This window comes from Lithobates pipiens, unplaced genomic scaffold (genome assembly GCF_037356315.1).
Source record: "Lithobates pipiens isolate NorthernLeopardFrog02 unplaced genomic scaffold, aLitPip1_a1.2 Scaffold_8, whole genome shotgun sequence".
NCBI lineage: Eukaryota > Metazoa > Chordata > Amphibia > Anura > Ranidae > Lithobates > Lithobates pipiens.
Window position 1 is genome coordinate 433,826,686 of NW_027507903.1, and position 12,285 is coordinate 433,838,970.

The following is a 12,285-nucleotide window of genomic DNA, read 5'->3' on the forward strand; positions in this document are numbered from 1 at the left end:
CCTGTGTCCAGCCTGTGATCCCTGTGTTCAGCCTCTGATCCCTGTGTCCAGCCTGTGTCCAGCCTGTGATCCCTGTGTCCAGCCTGTCCCCCCCCTGTGACCCCTGTGTCCATCCTGTGGCCAGCCTGTGATCCCTGTGGCCAGCCTGTGATCCCTGTGGCCAGCCTGTGATCCCTGTGCCCAGCCTGTGATCTCTGTGCCCAGCCTGTGTCAAGCCTGTGCCCAGCCTGTGATCCCTGTGTCCAGCCTGTGATCCCTGCGTCCAGCCTGTGATCCCTGCGTCCAGCCTGTGATCCCTGCGTCCAGCCTGTGATCCCTGCGTCCAGCCTGTGATCCCTGCGTCCAGCCTGTGATCCCTGCGTCCAGCCTGTGATCCCTGCGTCCAGCCTGTGATCCCTGTGTCCAGCCTGTGATCCCTGTGTTCAGCCTCTGATCCCTGTGTCCAGCCTGTGTCCAGCCTGTGATCCCTGTGTCCAGCCTGTGATCCCTGTGTCCAGCCTGTGATCCCTGCTTCCAGCCTGTGATCCCTGTGTCCAGCCTGTGATCCCTGTGTCCAGCCTGTGATCCCTGTGTCCAGCCTGTGATCCCTGTGTCCAGCCTGTCCCCCCCCTGTGACCCCTGTGTCCATCCTGTGATCCCTGTGCCCAGCCTGTGATCCCTGTGCCCAGCCTGTGATCCCTGTGCCCAGCCTGTGATCCCTGTGCCCAGCCTGTGTCCCCTGTGCCCAGTCTGTGTCCCCTGTGCCCAGCCTGTGTCAAGCCTGTGCCCAGCCTGTGTCAAGCCTGTGCCCAGCCTGTGATCCCTGTGTCCAGCCTGTGATCCCTGCGTCCAGCCTGTGATCCCTGCGTCCAGCCTGTGATCCCTGCGTCCAGCCTGTGATCCCTGCGCCCAGCCTGTGTCCAGCCTGTGATCCCTGTGTTCAGCCTGTGATCCCCGTGTCCAGCCTGTGATCCCCGTGTCCAGCCTGTGTCCAGCCTGTGATCCCTGTGTCCAGCCTGCCCCCCCTGTGACCCCTGTGTCCATCCTGTGATCCCTGTGCCCAGCCTGTGATCCCTGTGCCCAGCCTGTGATCCCTGTGCCCAGCCTGTGTCAAGCCTGTGCCCAGCCTGTGATCCCTACGTCCAGCCTGTGATCCCTACGTCCAGCCTGTGATCCCTGCGTCCAGCCTGTGATCCCTGCGTCCAGCCTGTGATCCCTGCGTCCAGCCTGTGATCCCTGCGTCCAGCCTGTGACCCCTGCGTCCAGCCTGTGATCCCCGTGTCCAGCCTGTGTCCAGCCTGTGTCCAGCCTGTGATCCCTGTGCCCAGCCTGTGTCCCCTGTGCCCAGCCTGTGTCCCCTGTGCCCAGCCTGTGTCAAGCCTGTGCCCAGCCTGTGATCCCTGTGTCCAGCCTGTGATCCCTGCGTCCAGCCTGTGATCCCTGCGTCCAGCCTGTGATCCCTGCGCCCAGCCTGTGTCCAGCCTGTGATCCCTGTGTTCAGCCTCTGATCCCTGTGTCCAGCCTGTGTCCAGCCTGTGATCCCTGTGTCCAGCCTGTCCCCCCCCTGTGACCCCTGTGTCCATCCTGTGGCCAGCCTGTGATCCCTGTGGCCAGCCTGTGATCCCTGTGGCCAGCCTGTGATCCCTGTGCCCAGCCTGTGATCTCTGTGCCCAGCCTGTGTCAAGCCTGTGCCCAGCCTGTGATCCCTGTGTCCAGCCTGTGATCCCTGCGTCCAGCCTGTGATCCCTGCGTCCAGCCTGTGATCCCTGCGTCCAGCCTGTGATCCCTGCGCCCAGCCTGTGTCCAGCCTGTGATCCCTGTGTTCAGCCTCTGATCCCTGTGTCCAGCCTGTGTCCAGCCTGTGATCCCTGTGTCCAGCCTGTCCCCCCCCTGTGACCCCTGTGTCCATCCTGTGGCCAGCCTGTGATCCCTGTGGCCAGCCTGTGATCCCTGTGTCCAGCCTGTGATCCCTGCGTCCAGCCTGTGATCCCTGCGTCCAGCCTGTGATCCCTGCTTCCAGCCTGTGATCCCTGCTTCCAGCCTGTGATCCCTGCGTCCAGTCTGTGATCCCTGCGTCCAGCCTGTGATCCCTGCGTCCAGCCTGTGATCCCTGTGTCCAGCCTGTGTCCAGCCTGTGATCCCTGTGTTCAGCCTCTGATCCCTGTGTCCAGCCTGTGTCCAGCCTGTGATCCCTGTGTCCAGCCTGTGATCCCTGTGTCCAGCCTGTGATCCCTGCGTCCAGCCTGTGATCCCTGTGTCCAGCCTGTGATCCCTGTGTCCAGCCTGTGATCCCTGTGTCCAGCCTGTCCCCCCCCTGTGACCCCTGTGTCCATCCTGTGATCCCTGTGCCCAGCCTGTGATCCCTGTGCCCAGCCTGTGATCCCTGTGCCCAGCCTGTGTCCCCTGTGCCCAGTCTGTGTCCCCTGTGCCCAGCCTGTGTCAAGCCTGTGCCCAGCCTGTGATCCCTGTGTCCAGCCTGTGATCCCTGCGTCCAGCCTGTGATCCCTGCGTCCAGCCTGTGATCCCTGCGTCCAGCCTGTGATCCCTGCGCCCAGCCTGTGTCCAGCCTGTGATCCCTGTGTTCAGCCTCTGATCCCTGTGTCCAGCCTGTGTCCAGCCTGTGATCCCTGTGTCCAGCCTGTCCCCCCCCTGTGACCCCTGTGTCCATCCTGTGGCCAGCCTGTGATCCCTGTGGCCAGCCTGTGATCCCTGTGGCCAGCCTGTGATCCCTGTGGCCAGCCTGTGATCTCTGTGCCCAGCCTGTGTCAAGCCTGTGCCCAGCCTGTGATCCCTGTGTCCAGCCTGTGATCCCTGTGTCCAGCCTGTGATCCCTGCGTCCAGCCTGTGATCCCTGCGTCCAGCCTGTGATCCCTGCTTCCAGCCTGTGATCCCTGCGTCCAGTCTGTGATCCCTGCGTCCAGCCTGTGATCCCTGTGTCCAGCCTGTGATCCCTGTGTCCAGCCTGTGTCCAGCCTGTGATCCCTGTGTTCAGCCTCTGATCCCTGTGTCCAGCCTGTGTCCAGCCTGTGATCCCTGTGTCCAGCCTGTGATCCCTGTGTCCAGCCTGTGATCCCTGTGTCCAGCCTGTGATCCCTGCTTCCAGCCTGTGATCCCTGTGTCCAGCCTGTGATCCCTGTGTCCAGCCTGTGATCCCTGTGTTCAGCCTGTGATCCCTGTGTTCAGCCTGTGATCCCTGTGTTCAGCCTGTGATCCCTGTGTTCAGCCTGTGATCCCTGTGTCCAGCCTGTGATCCCTGTGTCCAGCCTGTGATCCCTGTGTCCAGTCTGTGTACTTACCTTGCTATGTTGGTGTCTCCTTCCAGCGGCGATAGAGGCGTCCGCTCTCATACTTCCTGCTTCCTCTCTCTTGGGCACAATGGGAGAGAGAAACCAGGAAGTGACATCAAACTGAGATGTCAATCAAACCGCCTGGCTGTAGTAATATATACGATAAGCGCCGGGCGGAAGCTACTTGGCGCTTCACAAAGCGCCGCAAGGCAGGCTAAAGGCCCGCAAATGAAGCACCATGTCTACAATCTCGTGATTTCATAGACGTGGCACTTCCCATAAGTGCACTGTGTCCTGTGCACACTAACCTGTTTTTTTTTCCGTGTGTATATCAAAAGCAGGTAACAGGTCATAGACTCTTTACCTCCTTTGGCGGACCAAAGGTTCTTTGGTGGGGGGACTGTGTAGTGGGGGCTGCTCTGTCACCCATGGTCCCGCACCTCCTGCCATCCCCTTAAGTGGATGCCAGACTGAATAGACACTGACACAGGCACTCACTGAGGGAGAGCACGCCTGTCAGTCTCTGAGGGAAATTTCTCCCCTTCCTCTCCTCTTCCTTGAGTGATGAGCGGTGCTCACTCACAGGCATCCATCGATTCTGCTCTCTTCTCTGTGTCCTTATTGGCAGGGAGAGAGAGCCAATCAAGCAGCAGCAGAGGACCATGGGACTTGAAGTCTCATCACAAAACTGCCCCAATGATTTCTGCAGGGGGTGGAACTACCAAGCCCAGCCTGCTTTGCAAGAAGGGGGGGCTAGCTAAAGACTTAAGCTTGTTGGTCTGAGGAGAGATCACCATGAGGCAGGGAGGTGAACGGAGGTTTGAGGAGAGACTGCAGGCACCCGCTGAATAACTATCCAAACATGCTTCCAGAAATCATCCAGAGATGGTTGAATATGGATGTACCTAATATGCCTATTTTTATGTGGAATATCTCTAAAATTATGTGATATCTAATGTTAAAACCACTTGTTCTTACCGCATCTAACGAATATCTATTAGCCTGATTGATTTTTGGGCAGAAAATTATGTGTGAGGGGGGCCAGCACATCCTTATGTACCACCTAATATCTCTATTTTTATGTAGAATATCTCTGAAATTATGTGAGATCTAACATTAAAACCACTTGGTCATACCGGATCTAACAAATATCTATTAGCCTATATTAGCCTAGATGATTTTTGCCCAGAAAATTGCATGTGGGGGGGGGGGGGCGTCCTTATGTACTACCTGATATCTCTACTTTTATGTAAAATATCTCTGAAATTATGTGAGATCTAACGTTAAAACCACTTGATCTTACCGGATCTAACGAATATCTATTAGCCTAAATTATTTTTGGCCAGAAAATTGCAGTTCGGGGGCTAACCCGTCCTTATGTACCACCTAATATCTCTATTTTTATGTGGAATATCTCTGAAATTATGTGAGATTTAACGTTAAAACCACTTGATCATACCGACTCTAACAAATATCTATTAGCCTGAATTATTTTTGGCCATAAAATTTGAAAAGGGCAGGCAGCCCCCCCTCAATAATAAACTTAAAGCAGGATTGCACTGTGGAAAAAAATATTAAAAGCCAGCAGCTACAAATACTGCAGCTGCTGACTTTTAATAAATGGACACTCACCTGTCCCGGGGTCCAGCGATGCCGAGGTCGATCGATCGCTCGGCTCTCGGCTGCTGCCGTCACCATTCTAGGTGAGGGAATCAGGAAGTGAAGCGCTGCGGCTTCACTTCCCAGTTCCCTACTGCGCATGCGCGAGTCGCACAGCGCAATAGGAATTGTCCGTGCTGTCTCTGGGACCCGTGTGAGTCCCAGCAGACAGCGCGCAGGGACAGGAAGAGGCATAGACTCCCGTGGGAGTCTATGCCCGGAAGTGGGTGTAAATACCTGTCTTTGACAGGTATCTGCACCCCCCTCCCCCCTGAAAGGTGCCAATTGTGACACCGGAGGGGGGGAGGGTTCCGATCAGCGGAAGTTCCACTTTAGGGTGGAACCCCGCTTTAATAAGTCTCTAATTATGTGAGACCTAATGTTAAAACCACTTGATCTTACCGAATCTAACAAATAGCTTCCAAAATAGCTAATTTTTTGATAAGGGGGGGCTGATGACATGTTAGCCCCCCCCCCCCCCCAGCAAACAACTGTTAATATTGCTTCTTCTGTGTGAGATCTAACGCAAACAATGGTTGATATAACCTGATCTAACAAAGATCTAATAAACTGCATAAGAGTTTTTCAAAAATTTTGATATGGGGGGGGGGGGGGGCTAACCTGGCCGAGGTATAAATAGTACTCGTTTAACTGAGCAAAGTTGATAGAGCTTCAAGTAAAGATTTATATACACATCAACACTTATATTCAATTAAGCACCTTTGTCCCCAGTATTGTGCAAGCTAAAAAATTCTTAAAATATTACTTATTTTCAGGATAGCAGAAAAAACGTGTGCATGTACAGTATGATCTTCAAGAGACTAGGGATTTTCAGGCTCCCTGACATGATGAGCACACTAAAAATACTGCATGCACTACTTTTAATAAAAAACTGCAACTGGATCGCATGGCACTTCTGTACCATGTGATCTGGTGTAGGCAAACGTGCTATGTGCAACCTGCGTTGGGGTGTTAGTAACTTAAAATAAACACCAGCTGCAGATCACAACTTCAGTGCGCTTTGAACACAGGGTGTGGGAAACCCGCACAGAACACAAATTTCCCACACCTTGTTCTAAAGAACTTCACCCCTCCCTGGGTCTGTCAAATGTAGCAGAATGGATTCTCTGCAGGCTAAGGGGGTTGGAGGGAATAAAGTGAAGTATATGTTTTTTTGCCCTCTGTTATCTCTCCCTCCCTCTTTTCCCCCCTCTTATTCACTTTTACCTTCGTTCTTTCTCTATACTAGATGTATTTCAATTGACCTGTGGATTCCCCCCCCCTCTAGATAGGCCAGTTCTTTACATTGCTTACTATCTCTGACATCTTGGGGCCCCCCGCAAGTGCAACCATGGGAATTCTGCCACTGTGTATGTGTATGTGTATATATATATATATATATATATATATATATATATATATATATATCTCTATCTATCTATCTATCTATCTATCTACACACACACACGCATATATAAAAATCATCTCATCCAAACCTCGTCAACTCTTTTCTACCCTTAATTCCTTACTTCACCCCCCACTGCCCTCACCCACACACTTGCTTACCGCTCAGGAGATTGCTAACCATTTTAAAAGCTAAATCGACAATTCCTGAGGAGATATCCAGCATCCAACTTCCTCCCCTTACCAACCCATCAGGCCCAACTCCGCACTCATTACTCTCCTGCTTCTGCCCTGTTACCACCAAGGAAGTTGACAAACTCCTCTCCATCTCCCACCTCACCACCTATTCCCTGGACCCGGTCCCCTCACAATTACTGTGACCACCTTCCTGCTCTATCCTAAACTCCCTAACCTACATTTTCAACCTCTCCCTCTCCTCTGGCAGCTTTTCCTCCCCGCTCAAACATGCAATGGTCACCCCCATATTTAAAAAACCCTCACTAGACCCCACCTGTTTATCTGCTCCCATTTGCTCCCATTTTCTCCCATTTGCCTCCAAGCTCATTGAACGCCTTGTCCACAACCAAAGGAGTTGCTACCTCATTGACAACAACCTTCTCGATCCCCTACAGTCCGGCTTACGCCCACACCATTCCACTCAAAATGCCCTACTAAAACTCACCAACGACCTACCAACTGCTAAAACTAATAGCCAGTACTCCATACTCATACTCTTGGACCTCTCTGCTGCCTTCGACACAGTTGACCACCGGCTCCTCCTCAGAAAACAAACTCTACTCCCTTGGCCTCCATGATTCTGCTTTATACTGGTTCTCCCTCTACCTATCTCAGTGCACTTTCAGTGTCACTTACAACTCCACCTCCTCCGCTCCTCGTCCTCTTTCTATTGGGGTACCTCAAGGCTCCATCCTTGGGCCCCTCCAGTTATCTCTCTGAACCTCTTCGCTGGACCAGTTGATAACCTCCCATGGCTTCCAATACCACCTTGATGCCGAAGACACCCAGATCTATCTCTCCACTCCTCATCTCACCCCCTCGATCTCCTCACGGATCACAAACTTACTGAAGAACATATCAGTATGGATGTCACCCCACTTTCTCAAAGGCAATCTTTCTAAAACTGAGCTTGTTATATTTCCTCCTTCCCGGTCCCCTGCCCATGACTTTACCATTAAGATCAACAGCACAACCATTGGTCCCTCCACACATGCCAGGGTGCTGGGTGCAATCCTAGACTCTGACCTCTCCTTCAGCCCCCACATCCAATTACTGGACAAATCTTTGTGCCTTAACCTCCATAACATCTCCAGAATTCACCCCTTCCTGACTAACAACACCACAAAGCAACTTATTCACTCCTTGGTTATTTCCCACCTTGACTACTGCAACTCTTTCCTTAATGGCCTACTTTTACACAGGCTATCCCCCTTCAGTCTATTATGAATGCTGCTGCTAGACTCATTCACCTCACTAACCGATTTGTGACTGCTGCCCCTCTCTGCCAATGCTTTCACTGGCTTCCACTACCCCACCGTATAAAATTCAAAATACTAACCAAAACATACAAGGCCATCCACAACATCGCCCCCAGCTACCTCACCAACTTCATCTGCAGATATTGCCCAATTCGGCCCCTCCGCTCTTCCCAGGACCTCCTGCTCTTTAGCTCCCTTGTTACCTCCTCCCACACTCGCTTACAGGACTTCACTAGAGCGTCTCCCATCCTCTCGAACTTCCTGTCCCAGTAAGTCCGATCAACCCCTACCCTGTCCACCTTTAGGAGATCCCTGAAAACTAATTTATTCAGGGAAGCCTATCCCACATCCACCCAAGAACTGTACCAGAGTCACCCCATACAAAATGTCTTGGTATTCTGACGCCTTAAGAGTTCCCTTCACTGGAACTGGAAGGGGCTAAGCCCAACCCTTGAAAAACAACCCCACACCATAATCCTCCTTCCACCAAATGATTTAGACCAGTGCACAAAGCAAGGTCCATAAAGACATGGATGAGCGAGTTTGGGGTGGAGAAACTTGACTGGCCTGCACAGAATCCTGACCTCAACCCGATAGAACACCTTTGGAATAAATTAGAGTGGAGAGTGGGAGCCAGGCCTTCTCGTCCACATAAGTGCCTGACCTCACAAATATGTTTAAAATGGTCAAACATTGCCATAGACACACTCCTAAACCTTGTGGACAGCCTTCCCAGAAGAGTTGAAGCCGTTATAGCTGCAAAGGGTGGGCCAACTCAATACTGAACCCTATTGACTAAGAGGGGGATGCCATTAAAGTTCATGTGCGCGTAAAGACAGGCGCCCCAATACTTTTGGTAATATAGTGTATATACAGTATATATTTAATAGGAGCTGGTTCACACACAGCACGTTCCTGTGCGATTCACATTCCGTGTGTGCAGTGCAATTTCAGCCCATTCATTTGAAGGCCCATTCACACCGGGAATCAATTGCTCTGCAATTCACATGCAGTTCTGTGCAGTTCTATTTCAGCCCATTAAATTATTGTGCATGCACTAAATTTGAAAACTCACTGCAACCAGATCACATTTACTTTTGTACCATGCAATCCTGTGTGGGCAAACACATTGCGTTTGCAACCTGTATGTGGGGTGTCCTTAACGTATTATTGACATCCACTGTAGATCGCAACTGCAGTGCATTTGGAACTCACCACACTGCATTCTGGTGTCAACTGGCTTAAATGGGCTGAAATTAAAGTGGTTGTAAAGGCAGAAGTTTTTTTTTTATCTTAATGCATTCTATGCATTAGGATAAAAAAGAACCTGTGTGCAGCAGCTCCCCTAATACTTACCTGAGCCCCCTCGCTATCCAACAATGTGCACGAGTGCTGCGGCCTGTCAATCAAAGTCCATTAACTAATCAGGAGTAAGAGGGGGCGGGGCTGAACCGCGGCTCTGTGTCTGATGAAAACACGGAGCTGCAGCTCAGCTTGAGTGAGGGAGGGAGGGGCCAGGAGAGCCAGTGAGGGACCCGAGAAGAGAAGGAACTGGGCTGCTCTGTGCAAAACCATTTCACAGAGCAGGTAAGAATAACATGTTAAAAAAAAAAAAAAAAAAAAAAAAAAAGAGACTTTAGTATGAACTTAAAGTCCGTGTGCATGCACCACTTTACAAAAAATTGGATTGCATGGTACTACTGTACCATGCGATCCGGTGCAAGCAAATGCTTTAGGGTGCCGTTAGGATTGCACTGACACCCGCTGCAGATCGCAAGTGTGATGCATTTTCAACATGGTGCTGGCAATATATTTCCCATTCCTACATTGTTTTCCAGTACAAAACACGCACTTTTTATTTTTATTTTTTGCAAATATGGGTGCATTTATTACTATTATTTGGAATGTCTATGGGGGTTAATAAAGTTTTTTTTTTTTGCATACAAAAAGAAAGTAAGAATTGTATCTGTAAACTGTAAATTGTATCTTTCCATTTCAGCTCACACAGTTACAAATAATGTCTCTTTAATGCAAGACGATTTCCCCTGAACAATAAATTTACATATTCAGTGCTGATTGGCTGGCTGGATGATCACCTGATGCAGTACTATTCTCTTGCTTCTATGTGAAGACGGAAGTGTAGCTAGCTGGATGCTGTGCATTTTCCATAGGCTGGTGGGTGGATTTGTCAATGTGGATGTATTTCTGTTCTGCTGCTTGTGTCAATAATGCTTGATCAGGTTTATTTGAAGAAGGATATTATGGGTTGCACTCCTCAGATCTCAATGTGTATTGTTCTCTTTGCTGTGTAGTGAACTGATATCATTTGTTACTCTGTGCTAAAACTATGTAAATAGCAGCATATCTTTCCAGCTAAAGCAGGTCAATACTTGTAGAATATGGCTGGACATGCCCACAATACAAAGATAGTGTCTGCTAGATGGAGAGTATGACTTCATGTGACTATATCCTGTTTGTTCAAAGTTCAATCATGTGATCATCATAACTTTGTTTATAAACATTTCCTGAGAACGGGTCACCCTGCTCACCACGTAAGTTTTTTTTTTTTTTTGTGTGTCCATAGTGTGATACATTGATACATTGCGGCGTCTGTTGTTTTCATACATGAGTTCTGAAAGTTGACATTTTGTATCCAACAAATGCCAGGCTTAGCTCGGTGTACAGTAGCATAAAGGGACCCTGCCACTAACTGCGGGACGTAAAACTGCGCCTATCCTGTATACTTTATACTTTTCTAGGAGGCCATGTCTTAAAGTGGTTCTAAAGCCTAAACATTTTTCACCTTAACCACTTGACCTCTGGACAGGGCCATTTTTTGCGATACTGCACTGCATTACTTTAACTGACAATTGCGCGGGTGTGTGACACTGTACCCAAATAAAATGTATATCTTTTTTTCCCCACAAATAGAGGTTTCTTTTGGTAGTAATTGGTCGCCACTGTTTTTTTTTTTCCCACTATAACCAAAAAAGACTGCCAATTTTGATTAAAAATATTTTTTGTTTACTTCTTGCTATACACCGTATACATATAACAAAAGAATTGAAAAAAAAAATTGAATTTCTTCATAAATTTATGTATTCTGCTACATATTTTTGGTAAACAAATCCCAATATTCGTATAGGATCCCGCCAGGAAGCCGTCACTGCGTGCGACTAATCACAGGCAGTGAGACGTTTCCCGGTCTGCAGCTGCACAGATCGGGAAATTTCTCACTGCCTGTGATTAGCCATGTGCAGTGTCGGCTTCCTGGCAGGATGGAGCAGGAGGGATCCTGAACATGCTCGAGCCCATCTCTAAGCATATATATAAATTGGTTTGCGCAAAAGTTAGAGCGTCTACAAACTATGGGATATTTTCAATTTTTACTAGTAATTATGGCGATACTTTTGGGAACCAGTGACATTAGTACAGTGATCAGTGCTAAAAATATGCACTGTCAATGTACTAATGACACTGGCTGGGAAGGGGTTAACATCAGGGGCGAGCACAGGGTTAACTGTGTGCCTAGCCAGTGTCTCTGCCTGACAATTGGCGGAGTGCTGGTGGACATTGCATACTCGGCACCCACCGATCAACTTCCGCTGTGTGTAATCACAGTAGAAGCACATGCGCGCTCTCTACCCAGAAGTGAGATAGAGATATATATATATATATATATATATATATATATATATATCTGGCACACAGCTACTGCTATAGGGCGGATGTAAAGTGGTTAACCACTTCCTGCCCGCCATATGCAGAATGGGGTCGGGAAGTGGTTCTGTTGTCCTGATTGGGCATCATATGACGTCCAGCAGGAGAACGGGCCGGCGCATATGCCCGTGGGGGCACGCTCGCTGATCGCGAATGCGGCATAACAGTCTGACACGCCGCATCTCTGATCGTGATAAGGAGCCTCTGTCAGACCACGTGATCAGCTGTGACCAATCACAGCCGATCATCATATGAACCATGTAAATGGCATTTCTCGGTTCACGTTGACAGGGAGATCAGTGGCTCTCCCTGTCAGGGGGCATCTGTGTTGATAATCAGCACAGCCCCCTCAGTTGTGCAAATCACCTGTAAATCAGTGCCCAGCAGTGTCCCAACAATAAAGAGTGCCAATCAGTGCCCACCACTGTGCCAATCAGTGCCCAGCTGTAACACCTGTCAGTAATCTCTCAGTACCTCATCATCAGTGCTGCCCATCAGTGCTGCATATCAGTGCTGCCTATTCATGCCCATCAGTGCCACTTTCAGTACTCGTAAGTGAAGGGGAAAACAAAATTTTATGACAAAAACTAAGAAAAACTTTTTTTTTTTTTTTTTATGTTGGTCTTTTTTAGTTTTGTTTAGCAAAAAATATAAACCCCAGAGGTGATCAAATATGAACAAAAGAAAGCTCTATTTGTGGGAAGAAAATACAAAAAAATTAGTTTGGGTAGAGTGTTACA

The 12,285-nt window shown here is 49.4% G+C and overlaps 1 protein-coding gene across 2 annotated transcripts in view; it reads left to right on the forward strand.

Moving 5' to 3' along the window:
• Window positions 1–9,959: 9,959 nt before the first annotated feature.
• Window positions 9,960–12,285, forward strand: part of LOC143964534 (E3 ubiquitin-protein ligase RNF213-like) — a 582,447-nt gene continuing 580,121 nt past the window's right edge. The window contains exon 1 of one of the 2 annotated variants that reach the window (XM_077474318.1): window positions 9,960–10,000. The gene's annotated coding sequence lies outside the window, so the exon portion shown is untranslated. The remainder of the gene's footprint in view (window positions 10,001–12,285) is intronic. The other variant, XM_077474320.1, reaches the window with a different exon arrangement.